Source organism: Balaenoptera ricei, chromosome 12 (assembly GCF_028023285.1).
Source record: "Balaenoptera ricei isolate mBalRic1 chromosome 12, mBalRic1.hap2, whole genome shotgun sequence".
Classification (NCBI taxonomy): domain Eukaryota; kingdom Metazoa; phylum Chordata; class Mammalia; order Artiodactyla; family Balaenopteridae; genus Balaenoptera; species Balaenoptera ricei.
In genome coordinates, this window is record NC_082650.1 from 19,263,532 (window position 1) to 19,276,572 (window position 13,041).

Here is a 13,041-nt window from a genome sequence, read left to right on the forward strand (position 1 = left end):
TATACCAACACATTTCCTCAATATTAATAGAACTACATGAAGTTAAATACCCTGTGTATAACATATGAGTTTTAATATTGCAGAACTTTGACTCTCTTATAAGAGAGTAACTCACATAACAAGTTACTCTTTACTTTTCTATCCCAAGCAATATGAGATATTACAAATGATAGATCACATCTGTAACATTTCACTGTGTATTTAAATCAATTTAAGAGACAATCCTCTCTATTGTATATAGGCGAAAAAAAACAAAAAAACAAAAAACAAAACAACACTTCCATCCCTGCCCTGAAAATAATCAGTTAACTCTGAAATAAATTAATCAAGTTTCAGCAAATGGAACACCAGATATAGGTCACAGGCAACTTTTCCCCTTAAGCCTCTTTCCTAAGCAATTTTATGGAAAGTTTTGGTGTTGGCCAAAAGAAGACACCGGTTTATTATTCAACTTTGTTTTAATGGGTTTCAACATTCTCTGACAGATTTTGGTTAAGATATTTCCATTAAAAGTACTGATTTAAAAATCTAACAACTTAAAACTACCACATCAAAAAATGGTTGGGCTTCCCTGGTGGCGCAGTGGTTGAGAATCTGCCTGCCAATGCAGGGGACACGGGTTCGAGCCCTGGTCTGGGAAGATCCCACATGCCGCGGAGCGGCTGGGCCCGTGAGCCACAACTACTGAGCCTGCGCGTCTGGAGCCTGTGCTCTGCAACAAGAGAGGCCGCGATGGTGAGAGGCCCACGCACCGCAATGAAGAGAGGCCCCCACTTGCCACAACTAGAGAAAGCCCTCGCACAGAAACGAAGACCCAACACAGCCATAAATAAATAAATAAATAAAATTAAAAATAAAAACCAAAAAAAAACCAGCAACAACATACATTTAAAAAAAAAATGGTCGACAAAACGTTCCTTTCTTTCTGAAGGTTTCACAGTGCATTTATATCATTAACCAGCCTTTTACTATTAAACTTAAATGGCCAAATGAGACAAACAGTTCTGAGCTATTCTTCCACAGCCAATTAAGACAGCTCAGTGTTCTATTCATTTAGTCATCTGATTTTTCTGAGCAGATTTGTTGACCTAGCCAGCTCCAGAAGCCTTCTTGCCCACTGTCATTATTACATCCACAGCAACTGTCTGCCTCATATCATGAGCAGCAAAATGACCCAGAGGAGGAGAGTCAGAGAGACTCTCAACACACATAATTCTGTCACAAACACCCTCAGTGATGGCAGCATCAATAGATTTCAAAAAGTTGGGCCATCTTCCAGCTTCTTACCAGAAAAGCAATCAATCTTCTTCTGCCTGGCAAACTTACAAGCAATATAAGCAGTGTGACAATCCAGCTCAATTATACAGCCAGCAATGATTTGGCCTGGATGGTTCAGGATAATTACCTGAGCAATGAAGCCAGCTGCTTCCATAGTAAGTCATTTTTGCTGTCACTAGCCATGTTGTCACAATAAATATCTTTGATAGACATGTTCATGACATTGAAGACCATGTTGTTCCCAGGCAGAGCTACACTCAAAGTTTCAAAATGCATTTCAGCAAACCTTACTTCAGTTGTAGTGTTGACTTGGGCAAAGGTGGTCACCACGCCCAGTCTAGTCTCAACTCAACTCACAGGGATTGTACCAATAACACCAATTTTGTAGGCAACCTGGAGGGACAGACAAAAGGGCTTGGCAGTTGCATGAGTTGTTTGCAGGATGCAATACAGAGCTTTAAGCAGTGTGGCTCCACTGGCATTGTCATCCTTATGGTAAATTACCATCTCTTGAACCAAGCTACTTTAGCACTTAGCTCCAGCACATTGCCACCATTCCAACCAGAAATTGGAACAAATGCTACTGTGTTGAGGTTATAACCACTTTTCTTAATATAGATGCTGACTTCCTCATATCTCTTCTAGCTGTAGAGTGACTGGGTAGAATCTATTGTGTTAACATCAAAAATTAGTTGATTCAAACCTAGCATGTAAGCCAGTAGGGCATGATAATGGGTCCACACATTCTTATTGATACCTTCTTCAAATTTAGAAATATCAGCAGCAACACTGTCAGCCTGAGATGTGTCTGTGACCACGTTTTTGATAAAATCTCTGTGTACTAAGGCATCATGATAGTCATATAATACTTGTTGATCTCAAATTTCCACAAGGAGAGATCAATGGTGATACCATATTCTCATTCAGCGTTAAGTTTTTCCAAGACCCAAGTATACTCAAAGAAGGCTTTTCTCATCTCAGCAGGCTCATTCTAAAATTTTCTGATGGTTGTTTTGTTGATTCCACCACATTTGTAGATCAAATGGCCAGTGATAGCAATACTGATATGAGTCTTACCCCATTTTGGCTCATACTTAGTATTGTTTTCATGACACGTGTGTTCTGGTGGCAAACTCATCACAAAAAGGAAGTAATTCATTTTTAGTTGAGTCATTATACAATATTTTGGTAGCCTACTCAACTTTATGTATCAGAATAAGGACATGGCCCTTTTCCATGAAATAATACTGCCTGTTCTCTGAACATATGGATTTCATAAACTGCTTTTAGGAAAGCACAGTACAGTAAGTCTTACTATATGCTATTTCTTATATACATAAATTATAAAAATGGAAAGAACAAAATAAAAGAAGTTTTACAGTCTCTCTATTTTTTACCATAATTGTGTTTTTGCCCACTTGCTACAAACAAACAAAAGGAAGTGGTGTCTGAAAGTCATCACCGTCAGTCATTTTAGGTAATAAAGACAGAGGCAGTCTGCCCTTAAGTGCTGTATTAAAAGGGAGTTTCTAAAATAGAGTCAGAGGGGATGAGATTTCCAGTTCTTCTTCAAAGAGAGCTCATCAATAGAGTGCTGATGATTTCTCAATCAGTGTTGGTGAGAACTATTGATACTTATTTCCTAATATTACCATGACTAGAATATAAAGGACTTTTGTTTAAAAACAACTTTCTGAGTATCGTTGGTTCTAAAATTGTCACTCATTGCTTACGAAAGTAAGTTCTTGTTAATGTGGGGCTCCACAAACAATTTTCCCTGAAACACACATATTCTAGATGAGTAAGCAAGTGCTTATTTTAATGGCAGGGAAAGTGTCCCTTGAAGTTTATATTTATTAAATCCAATTTCTATAAATACTATATTTTTAGTAAACTAATGTAAGTAAGGCAGTGAAAAAATCAAATACCTAAAAATGTTTAAAACTGCTGTGGAGCATATTACATAATCAATGAAAAAGGATTATACAGTGTGTGGTTCTTTAAACTGTTGGTTAAGAAATCCTAGAAGTCTGTAGAGTTGCTGCAAGAAGGCAAGATGTGGACTAATCTACATATGATAATTTATAAGCTGAATAAAAATAAACAACCCACTTTCATTTTAATTTTGTTCCAATTGTAACTTATATGCTACGCATTTATTCTCAATTATTTTCTCAGTCAACAAATACAATACTTACAACTATTTTTATGAGGTGATCTGTGACATTTTTATATCTTTGAAAAGTTTAGACAATCATCAATATATTAAAAATGTTATCTTACCTCCCTGAGTCTAGGTTTTTTTCTCTATGAATGAAAATTTTACCATCTACCATGTAGACATGTAGTGGTTGTTGAGGGCATTCAATAAATGTTAATTTCCTCAGTTGTCCTTCCACACATGTACCAGAAGCCTGGCTTTGCTCTATAAGGTGAATTGTCAAGTTAAAATCAAATTTATCAACTCACAATTCTGATTTCCTAAACAAATCAGCAGAAAGAGGACTAATTTAAAAAAAGTCGAACTGCTAGCAGAAATTACTGTTGAAGAGGAGCAAAAGAATGACAATTATAGTTCAGTAATATAATTGATAGCTATAATACTAAGCCAAAACAGGTCATTAAGACAAGTTAATTTATGTTTATTTCTACTAAACAATATCAGCCAAAAAAGTAAGAGCCTGAGTGAGACTCTAAGCTTCATGCACATTCTTTCCTTTAATTCTTACAACAAACTTTTATGTTGTAACTGAATACTAGTATTATTCCCATTTTACAGATGAGGAATGTTGTGAAATTTGCCCAAGGTTACAGAACAAGTATGTGGTGAGGCTGGCTTTAACTACACTTCCTTTCATTAAGGAAATCTTGTCCAAATCTACTATGAGACATTGTCCCTGAGTTGATTCAGATGCATTCTGGACAATAGCACAATCTGGGATCTGAACTGGGAGGAGGTAAGGAACTGACACCTCTACTCCCTTTCCCCAAGAAAACATGCCTGTCTTTCCTTCCTTGTTCATAGAATTCGAGCTTTAAGACTTTCCTCTCCTCTCTTTCACGGTGAGCAGCTTCCTATAAATTTCTCCCAGCCCCATTGTTCTGTGAATGTTTCCATTTCTAAAGACATCAATTTAAGGGCATCTAGACAGCTCTGGCTTTTCTGATGTTTTCAAACAGCCTGAGTCTATCTTTCCTATGAAATATTTATTTTAAGATAGCAGAGAGAAACTTCCTAGATGTGTAGAGAGAAATAAGACTCCAAAGGCACATTTCCCAGCATAATTCTCTAAAGTAAAAATTGATCTATGATAGAGCCCTGTAATTAAGTGGCAATTACATTGCTAATTCCTCTGAGGAATGCCAGTGGCATAGCCCAGGCTGTGAAAAACAAGTTAGCAGAGTTAAGACTCTTGTAGCCTAGACTCTTTCTCTTTTCTTCGTTGACTACCAGCTTAGCTGGTTGTCATGGTTGAATAGGTGGACTCAAGTCTGAAAGAGTACTTGGCCTGCATTGATCTTAATGAACTGTCTTAAGAGCACATTCCTCTCTTGGGAACATTACTGCTACTTGGAGCCAAATTCTGCTACTTTTGTGAGCATTGATTAAACACACTCACTCAGTAATCATGTGTACATGTAACCGAGCAGGACCCTATGAGGCCTTCCCAGAATAGACCCCCCCCCATGTCCTCCACCTGCCTTTTGTCTCTAGAAAAGCTGTAGTCAAAGACTAAATTTAATCAGAGAAGTGAGAACATGCAGAAAGAGAGGAAAACAGACAAGCAAGGCCAAGTCATAATACTTTAGTCATTAAACAAAGTCAAGGACCTTTAGCTCTTCCTCAAGGACTGTAGATAATATTCTGAGCCATGTCCTTTGAGCTGTTCTGCAGATCCTGAAACCCCCTCCAGGTGGAAGAAGTTAACTGCATGCTGCCCACAAGCATGTAGACCCCAGACCGGTTGGAACCAGAAGGTTGGTGAAGCTGACTCCCGATCACCTCACAACCAACCAATCAGAAGAATGTCCACGAGCTGATCACGCGCTGCTCCTTGAACACTATAAGACTCTTCACTTCCCCCTTCCAGCCTGGGTCACACAGTCTTGAGGGCATTAGCCTACTGTGGCCCCCTTTGCCTGGCAAAGCAATAAAAGCTTCTCTTCTCTACTTCACCCAAAACTCTATCTCCACATTTCTATTTAGCACCGGTGAACAGAGGCCGAGTTTCAGCAACATATACAACACTTTACTGATAAACCTATGATGGAGGATAAACATGTATTTGCACAGGCAGAGAATTTCAGGAATAATTGGACTCCGAAACCATACCTACTAATGCAGAGAAGTCTTTGGGAGAATGGACCATCCGGAGGGTAATCTTTGTTGAATAATAGCTGCTTACCTCTGAATTTCACTCTGCACTGGTGTTGCTTGACATTAAAAATCCTATCAATATTGTGCAAGTAGTCAATATTTTTGTTATTGTTCGGGAAATGATATAGATATACCAACTCTTTTGGAGCAGCTGTTACTGGGGTATAAATGGTTCATTTCCACTTTTTCTATTGGGATATACTTAAGAAAAATTCTTCCTCTCACTATATTGGTCTCCCTCACCCCACCCCCCTTTTTTTCTTTCAAAGTAGGAAGGAGAGAGAGAGATTGATTCACAGATTTCATCTGTGACAGTGTCCTTTCTTTCATTTCTGTAAGTCAGTGTAGGAGAAGTGTGGTTCAGAGTCCTCTTACCAAATGCGCATCATACTTTAAAAGTATGGCCCATTTATTCAGAGCCCTGGGGGGGTTCTATTATAAACTTCAATGTGCAAATGCCAGAATGCAGGAAAGAGGAGGCTCAAGAAAAGACTAGAGGATGTTACGTATAATGACAAAATACAAAGGCCTAGAAGTTAAGTAGAGCAGACAACTGCTGGCATCAGATGTGAAAGAAATGTGATGGATTCAGTGAGTCTGGCTATGTGTGAAGGAGAGAAATTGGGTTTTGAAGTCGTGGGCTAAACCCTTGACCTCACCTACGTCAGCCACTTAAGTAGCATGGCAGTAATCTGAGTGCCTGGCTGATCAGGCCCAGGGTGGACCATGTGACTGAAGACCCTACTCTCCATCCAAAGTGAGGACACCCCCCGCCCCTCCTCCCCGGGAGGGAGTTCAGATTTCACATCCTCTCAGCTGATGCGCTCATACTTGTAGAGATCACAGACAATAAACAGGTCATTTTGTTTTCTTATTATTTCTCTTCAGATGCAACCACTGTACATCTTCATGGACAAAAAGAATCTGGAATTTATATGCAACGTTCACAACTCTGTCAGTTTTTAATTCAACAAATGATCTGAGAAATGGAAAGAATTCTTTACTTTCTTTATAGGATTATTCAGTTACAGAGGATATAAAGAAATCCAGCTGTGCAGAAAAGAATATAATCTATTCATATGACTCTGAGTACTTGGAAAAGAAAAATGTGCCATGATAGCAAGAACATGTTTGCCATTTTTCTAGTCCTGTACATAGCATATGAGCGTAGGTTATTTATAATTGTTTTCTCGGTATCAATACTTGTAGAGCCCATTGGATTTGTGGTCAGGCTTTAACAATCCTGCAGTCCTAGAAGGTTGCCTATTACTTCTTATAAATCAAGAGTATCAGTATGTTCATATTTCTTAGAGACAGGAAGTTTCATTTTAGATTCAGATGTGAAGTGCATAGACAATAATGTGCTCTCTGGGAGAATGCAAAAAAGTATTTAAGTGGCATACATTATAGAGTAAAAAAAAAAAAAAAATGCTGTGTTAATTTGCATCCCAGGAAGGTGAATAGGTAATTAAGATTGCGTCTCAGCTCCTTTTAAAACACATAAATCATTTAGTGTTTCTAACGCTCAAAAAAGTACTTTAACAGTGACATTGGAGAATGAAATTCTCTCTTTAAACTTGAAATCAAGGACATGGAAACATATATCAGTTTTTCTTAAAGTGTGACCTGAATAAAATCACTTGGGACTCTTGTTAAAAGTACAGACTCCTGAACCTTGCCCCGAAATAATCAATGGTAGAAACTCACTTGTAAAAGAAAAAAATGACAATACCTAACACCAGCTTCCTTAGATTGGTCTCATGTATTCCTGAAGGAGCTCCCATTGTCCAAATTTGGGAAAATTTGAGCATCAAAATAAATAACCATATTGATGGGTAATAAACTGTTGAATGAATATAAATGAATGTATACATAAATAGGGATAAGAAAAACTATTCTTTACAAGGAATACCAAATAATAAATATAGAAAAAGGTGATATAACTTGAAAAACCACCACTTGTACCTATTATAGAAATAATTAATTCAATAAATGCTGAATCTATTGTGGGCTAAATGCTAAACTGGGCTGAAGAATGAGATATTTGCATGGCCCAAAGTATCTCCATACAAAATATTTATTAATGCCAGAGACACTAGATCATCAGGCAGGATAGCTGGGCAGTGTACAGAGTAGACCTCAAGGCAATAGCTTGGACCCAGACCCTGGACCAGAGGCAAAGACAGGACCACTGCATTCTTCCCAGGAGTCCAGATCTTTGCTTTGATTGAGAGGCAGCCATAGAAACTCAGGAAGACATGGGACTTCAACAACTGTGTCAGGACCTCAGAGCTCAACATTGAAGACTGACTCAATTTCTCATCCCAGTAAACAGGGACCATGGGAGTTCCTGCTCATGCCCTTCCTCTTCTAGGACTGGCCCAGGAATCAGGAGGCCTGAGGCTGGGTCTAGATGCAAGGAGCTGTGGAAAACAGGGACCAGGGTAGCTGAGCCTGAATCACAAAATAGCTTATAGTTATCTTATTACCATATCTACTTCCCAAGTGAGGGCAGCTGGGATCCCCAATTTTCCTCAAATATACAGCTCTTTTTCCGCTTGGTCCTTCTGAAGCCCTCCTGCTCTTAGGACCCTCTGGAGACATAGCAATGAAAATGTAGAGCATTTTGGTTATTTAGGATTTTGCATCACAATCATCAACTCTCCTTAGAATGCGTCATTATTTTTTTAATCCCCAGAAAGAATAATTTGCGCAGTTAGACAGTATTAAGAACTCTGTATTCAAGGTTCTTATTTCTGCAAATATTCAATGTTTTTCCATTGAGATAAATGAACTAATCCTAACTGACGTCATCATTGGCCCCTATAACAGCCACTTCCCCACGCTGTTTCCCACACCATCCACATGACTCCCCTCTTTCTAGCTTCCAGATTCAAAATCAAAACAAAACGTCAAATCTACAATCTCCGGATGGGTGAACTCACCGGAGCTCAGTAGCATATATATTGTACTTGTTCCTGTTTAAAAGTTCTCCTAGGGAAGATGAAATAAAAGAAGTGCACAAGACAAAGGTATAAATCTAAATAAAAGGGCTAATCTTTGCAGATATCTGCAGCCAATATAAAATCTAGACAGACAAGTTTTGTTGAGAATAACAATGGTGTCTGCAAAGGCCTGTTTGGATTTGAGGTGTAATGGCCCACAGTGTAATAACAATCTGGAGACCTTAAAAACACGAATTAATAATGCCTAGAATGTCTTGCAAGAGAAAGAAAGCTAAAGGTATTGAAGAAAACAATGGGAAATCAAATGAATAGATCAAAATCTTATTCTAAATCAGTTTTCAGGTTTAAGCCTCTTGACAGGTATGGTTCACACAATACTCTGTTTCACGGCACTGATGTTATTTTGAAGGGTGAAGGGATGTCTTTAAGATATTCCATCTAATCCCTGTGTTCCCAACTGTTTTCTTTTTCATATAAATTTACAAGCTGTTTGCATCCTCTCTTTTGGAAAAGTCAGCACAGGTCTGTTGGCTACAAAATTGCCAAACACAATATCATTAGAAAAATGTGCTATCGCAAAGCTCTTGGTTATGCAGTATAATCTTGCCTTGATTCACTTAGATGACTTTTCTCAGTGTTGAGAAGCAAAACCAAAAGGGAGCAGGCATATCCTTAAATTAAAAAATGGCTGTGAAGTGGAGGAGTCATTTAATCATGTGGAACTAAGTAGAGAAACTAGACTGTGTTTATCTCTAGCAGAATAACAAGCTGCAAATAAATGCACAACATTTCAGGGCATAGGTAAACCAAGGATCATTTCATGAAATTACATGTTAGGATCATATTTCACAAATAATATTTATATTGTCAGGTACCTTGTCCTTGTAATCACCATAAAATACACTTGAATTCTTTGCAATCTGTATGCTTCGGCAGATAAGCCCCAAATCTTCCCCAAACAGTCCCTTTTCTTAAAAACTGAAGTCATTTGGAGCTCAGAAAAGTCAGACAGGGTAAGAGAGTGTCATGGACATATATACACTACCAAATGTAAAATAGATAGCTAGTGGGAAGCAGCCGCATAGCACAGGGAGATCAGCTCGGTGCTTTGTGACCACCTAGAGGGGTGGGATGGGGAGGGTGGGAGGGAGGGAGATGCAAGAGGGAAGAGAAATGGGAACATATTGTATATGTATAACTGATTCACTTTGTTATAAAGCAGAAGCTAACACACTATTGTAAGGCAATTATACTTCAATAAAGATGTTTAAAAAAAAAAAAAAAAAAGAAAAGTCAGAGATTTTTGATTTGTGAATTCCGGGTCTGCCCCTAGCTATGAGATCATAAACAAACCACAGGAGCCTTCTGAATCTTATTATTATGTTTTTCTGTAAATGGGATGTAAGGATTAAGTAATAAAAAGATAATTTTGTCCTTGCATGAGGACAGAGGTAGATTTCTTCTCTTGCCCCTCTTTCTGGCGAAGGTTAACTTCCACCTTGGTCTGCTACCCTAGATGTCAAGCCACCCTTCTGATGGCCCATGCTAGAATTTCGGGCGTAATGCCTAGAGGGAGGGTCGCTCCCATTGTTTGCAAGATTCTGTAAGATCACAGGGTGTTTGCGTGAGAACACACACTGAAAAGGGGCTGCCCTTCAGGGGAGAGCAAGGAGACCAGCTGATCTCAAAAGGCTTGGTAGCGGGACTTCCCTAGCGGTCCAGTGGTTGACTCCGCGCTTCCGCTGCCGGGGCACGGGTTCTGATCCTTGGTCGGAGAACTAAGATCCCACAAGCCACATGGCGCCGCCAGAAGAAAAAAAAGACTTGGTAGGCTTCTCTACACTAAGCAGGTTCCAGACACTAAGATTCTATAATAAAATAGAAGAGGATACAATTTCAAATAAAATGTACAATTTCAAATAAAATAGAAGAGGATAAGTGTCTGGTTGCCAATTTTTGTGATTAAAAAACATAATAAAAAACATAAACAAAAAACCCTACATCTTTACTGGTATTTCATAATACAAAACCATTTTGATACTAAAAACTTTTGGAAGACCTACATTTGAAGGAGAAAAACTTTCTTTTGAATGAAATAAATTTAATTATGTAATAAAAGTATTGCACTGCCTGTATGTGATTTATTTTACTACAGACTAATGGAAACCCTGTGGGGAAAAAAATGGGTCTGTAAGTAAACATTTAGAAATCATTATTCTAAGGAACCTACACCTCACGAAACAAAAGCTAGCTTACTGATGGAAATCCCTGTCAGTAGTTTTTAAGCTTAGTTATAAACGGATTTTTGAAAGTCTATTTATTCTGTATAAAACCTCTTTCTTTTGTTATTATCTAATCTTGGCACATGCCATCTGTGGCTAATAGTGGTAGACTTGGTCTTCTAAAACTCTAGAAATGCAGCTTAAGCTAGCTTCCACATTTGTGGCTGTGTCTAGAGATGCAAAAAACCAATGTTTAAACCAATATTGACTGAAACCAAGTGTGCTCTAAACTAATGTAACTTTCTTGGAGACAGAGAATCTCTTGCATAAGATGCAGTCAATTCTTACGAGGCTAGCCACAGCCTCATACAACACCTTAAATATTCTACTATACTTATTTGGGTAGCTGTTTCACTAAGCCCCAGTGAATAATACCGCAATTTGATAAATGTTCTTGATGTCATTTTGCTTGCTATAGTCTTCTTGTTGTAAGATTGCTATACAAAAGACACATATTGCAAGCCATGGTTCAAAGCACTGCTGCTCTTCTATGACTGTCTAAATGAAAAACAAAATGAGAGAGAGAAAGAATTGAGAGATAATAGCTTTATAAAACCACTAAAGAATCCTTCTATAAAAAGATTTTCATTAGAAGGTAGCTGCTAGTAAAGATAAAGATGAATCTTAAATACTATAATTTAGAATATCAACAGAATGGGAGCTAATCTGGACTCTGCAAAAAAGTAAATGGGGATTCACAGACATTCCTGGAAGGCAATGCATATTAGGATTATAATATCTTATATGCACCACAGCTTTTTAAGTTCTTTTTTCTATTGTAGGGATAAAATATAATATTATAAGGATATATAAAAGTGAAGAATGGGGCTAATGAAATTTGGACATTGGGATAATATTCAAATAGTGCTTAATGAAGATAACTTTTACAATTTTTGTTTTTTATTTGTTCTATTTAGTGTATTTTATTTATTCGGTACACTGCTACTTCTCCTTTTCCTTCCAAGTCATATGTCATTCTGCAAATACTCAATAATACATAAGTATTCATTAGTGAATACTCTGAAATTACTTACTTATGCTCATTACTATTGAAAGACAAATCCTAAATGCCTAATGAAGAACAAGTCTGCTTATTACCTACCAATTATATCCAGTTTCACCTGAATGATTGCAATGAAATATCACCAAATAGTATATGATACTACTCCTTTTTCCTCCAACTCTAACCTGTGCTAGTGGTTTACCTGCATCATGACCTATCCAGTTGAAGGATTTATTACTGCACAAAACTACTTAGCAGTGATTGAATAGAATTTAAATCTTATTTAACCACAAATTAGAAAGAAAACACAGAATGTCAAATCTGCGGGGTTTTTTCCCCAAACTAAAATCTACTTTTTCCTAATAGATTTAAAAAGGCATTTACTAAACCATACATCTCATAAAATTAATAGGTATTATCAGGAGACAGTTTGCATGTTGGGGAGCTAAGAATCCCATGGGAGAAACATGTTGACTCACTGGCACTGTACCATTTTTTAAAGCAGTATGGAATTAAACTTGAATTTTTATGAAGGAAACACTGCTAATGCAAAATGAATTCTGCTAAGCCAATTTCACTTCTCTGCACACTGCCCTCATTAGATGAAAGAACTTAAGTTTAGCCGAGAGCTCGAGAATTGCACACTGGAACAATAACATGAGCTACAATAAAAGAATGTGGTGGAATCTGTTGTTTTGATAGTGGCTACATGCCAATAGTTATGTTGGCTTCTGTTTCTAAAGTTCCACAAGTGTGTCTTCAACCTCAATGGTTATCCTGGGCTTCAGTTCCACATTCCAATTTCCTGTTTAGACACTGTCCTACCATTATCTTAAAATCAATATACCTAATGTTGAATTTATTATCTTCCATCCAAATCAGTGTATTCTCCTAATCTGCTTCCTAAGGGACCTGTGCTAGCCTTTCAATTAAGTATAAACATTGTACCTTGGCAATTAAGAACTTCAACATTAGCACCCCAAATTTTTTACCATACTCTGTTCTAGTCACTGCTGCTTTTTGTTTTGTTTTTTTTGTTCTTTGTTACTAACACCTTTAACGATCTGGAGACTTTTTCCCAGGAGGATACCCATGTATCTATAAACCCAGTATTTTTTACATCATTGTAAGGAG

The 13,041-nt window shown here is 37.6% G+C and overlaps 1 pseudogene; it reads right to left on the bottom strand.

Annotated features, from left to right (window-relative positions):
* Positions 1–1,049: 1,049 nt before the first annotated feature.
* On the bottom strand, positions 1,050–2,323 carry LOC132376233 (elongation factor 1-alpha 1-like; annotated as a pseudogene).
* Between the last annotated feature and the right edge of the window lie 10,718 nt (positions 2,324–13,041).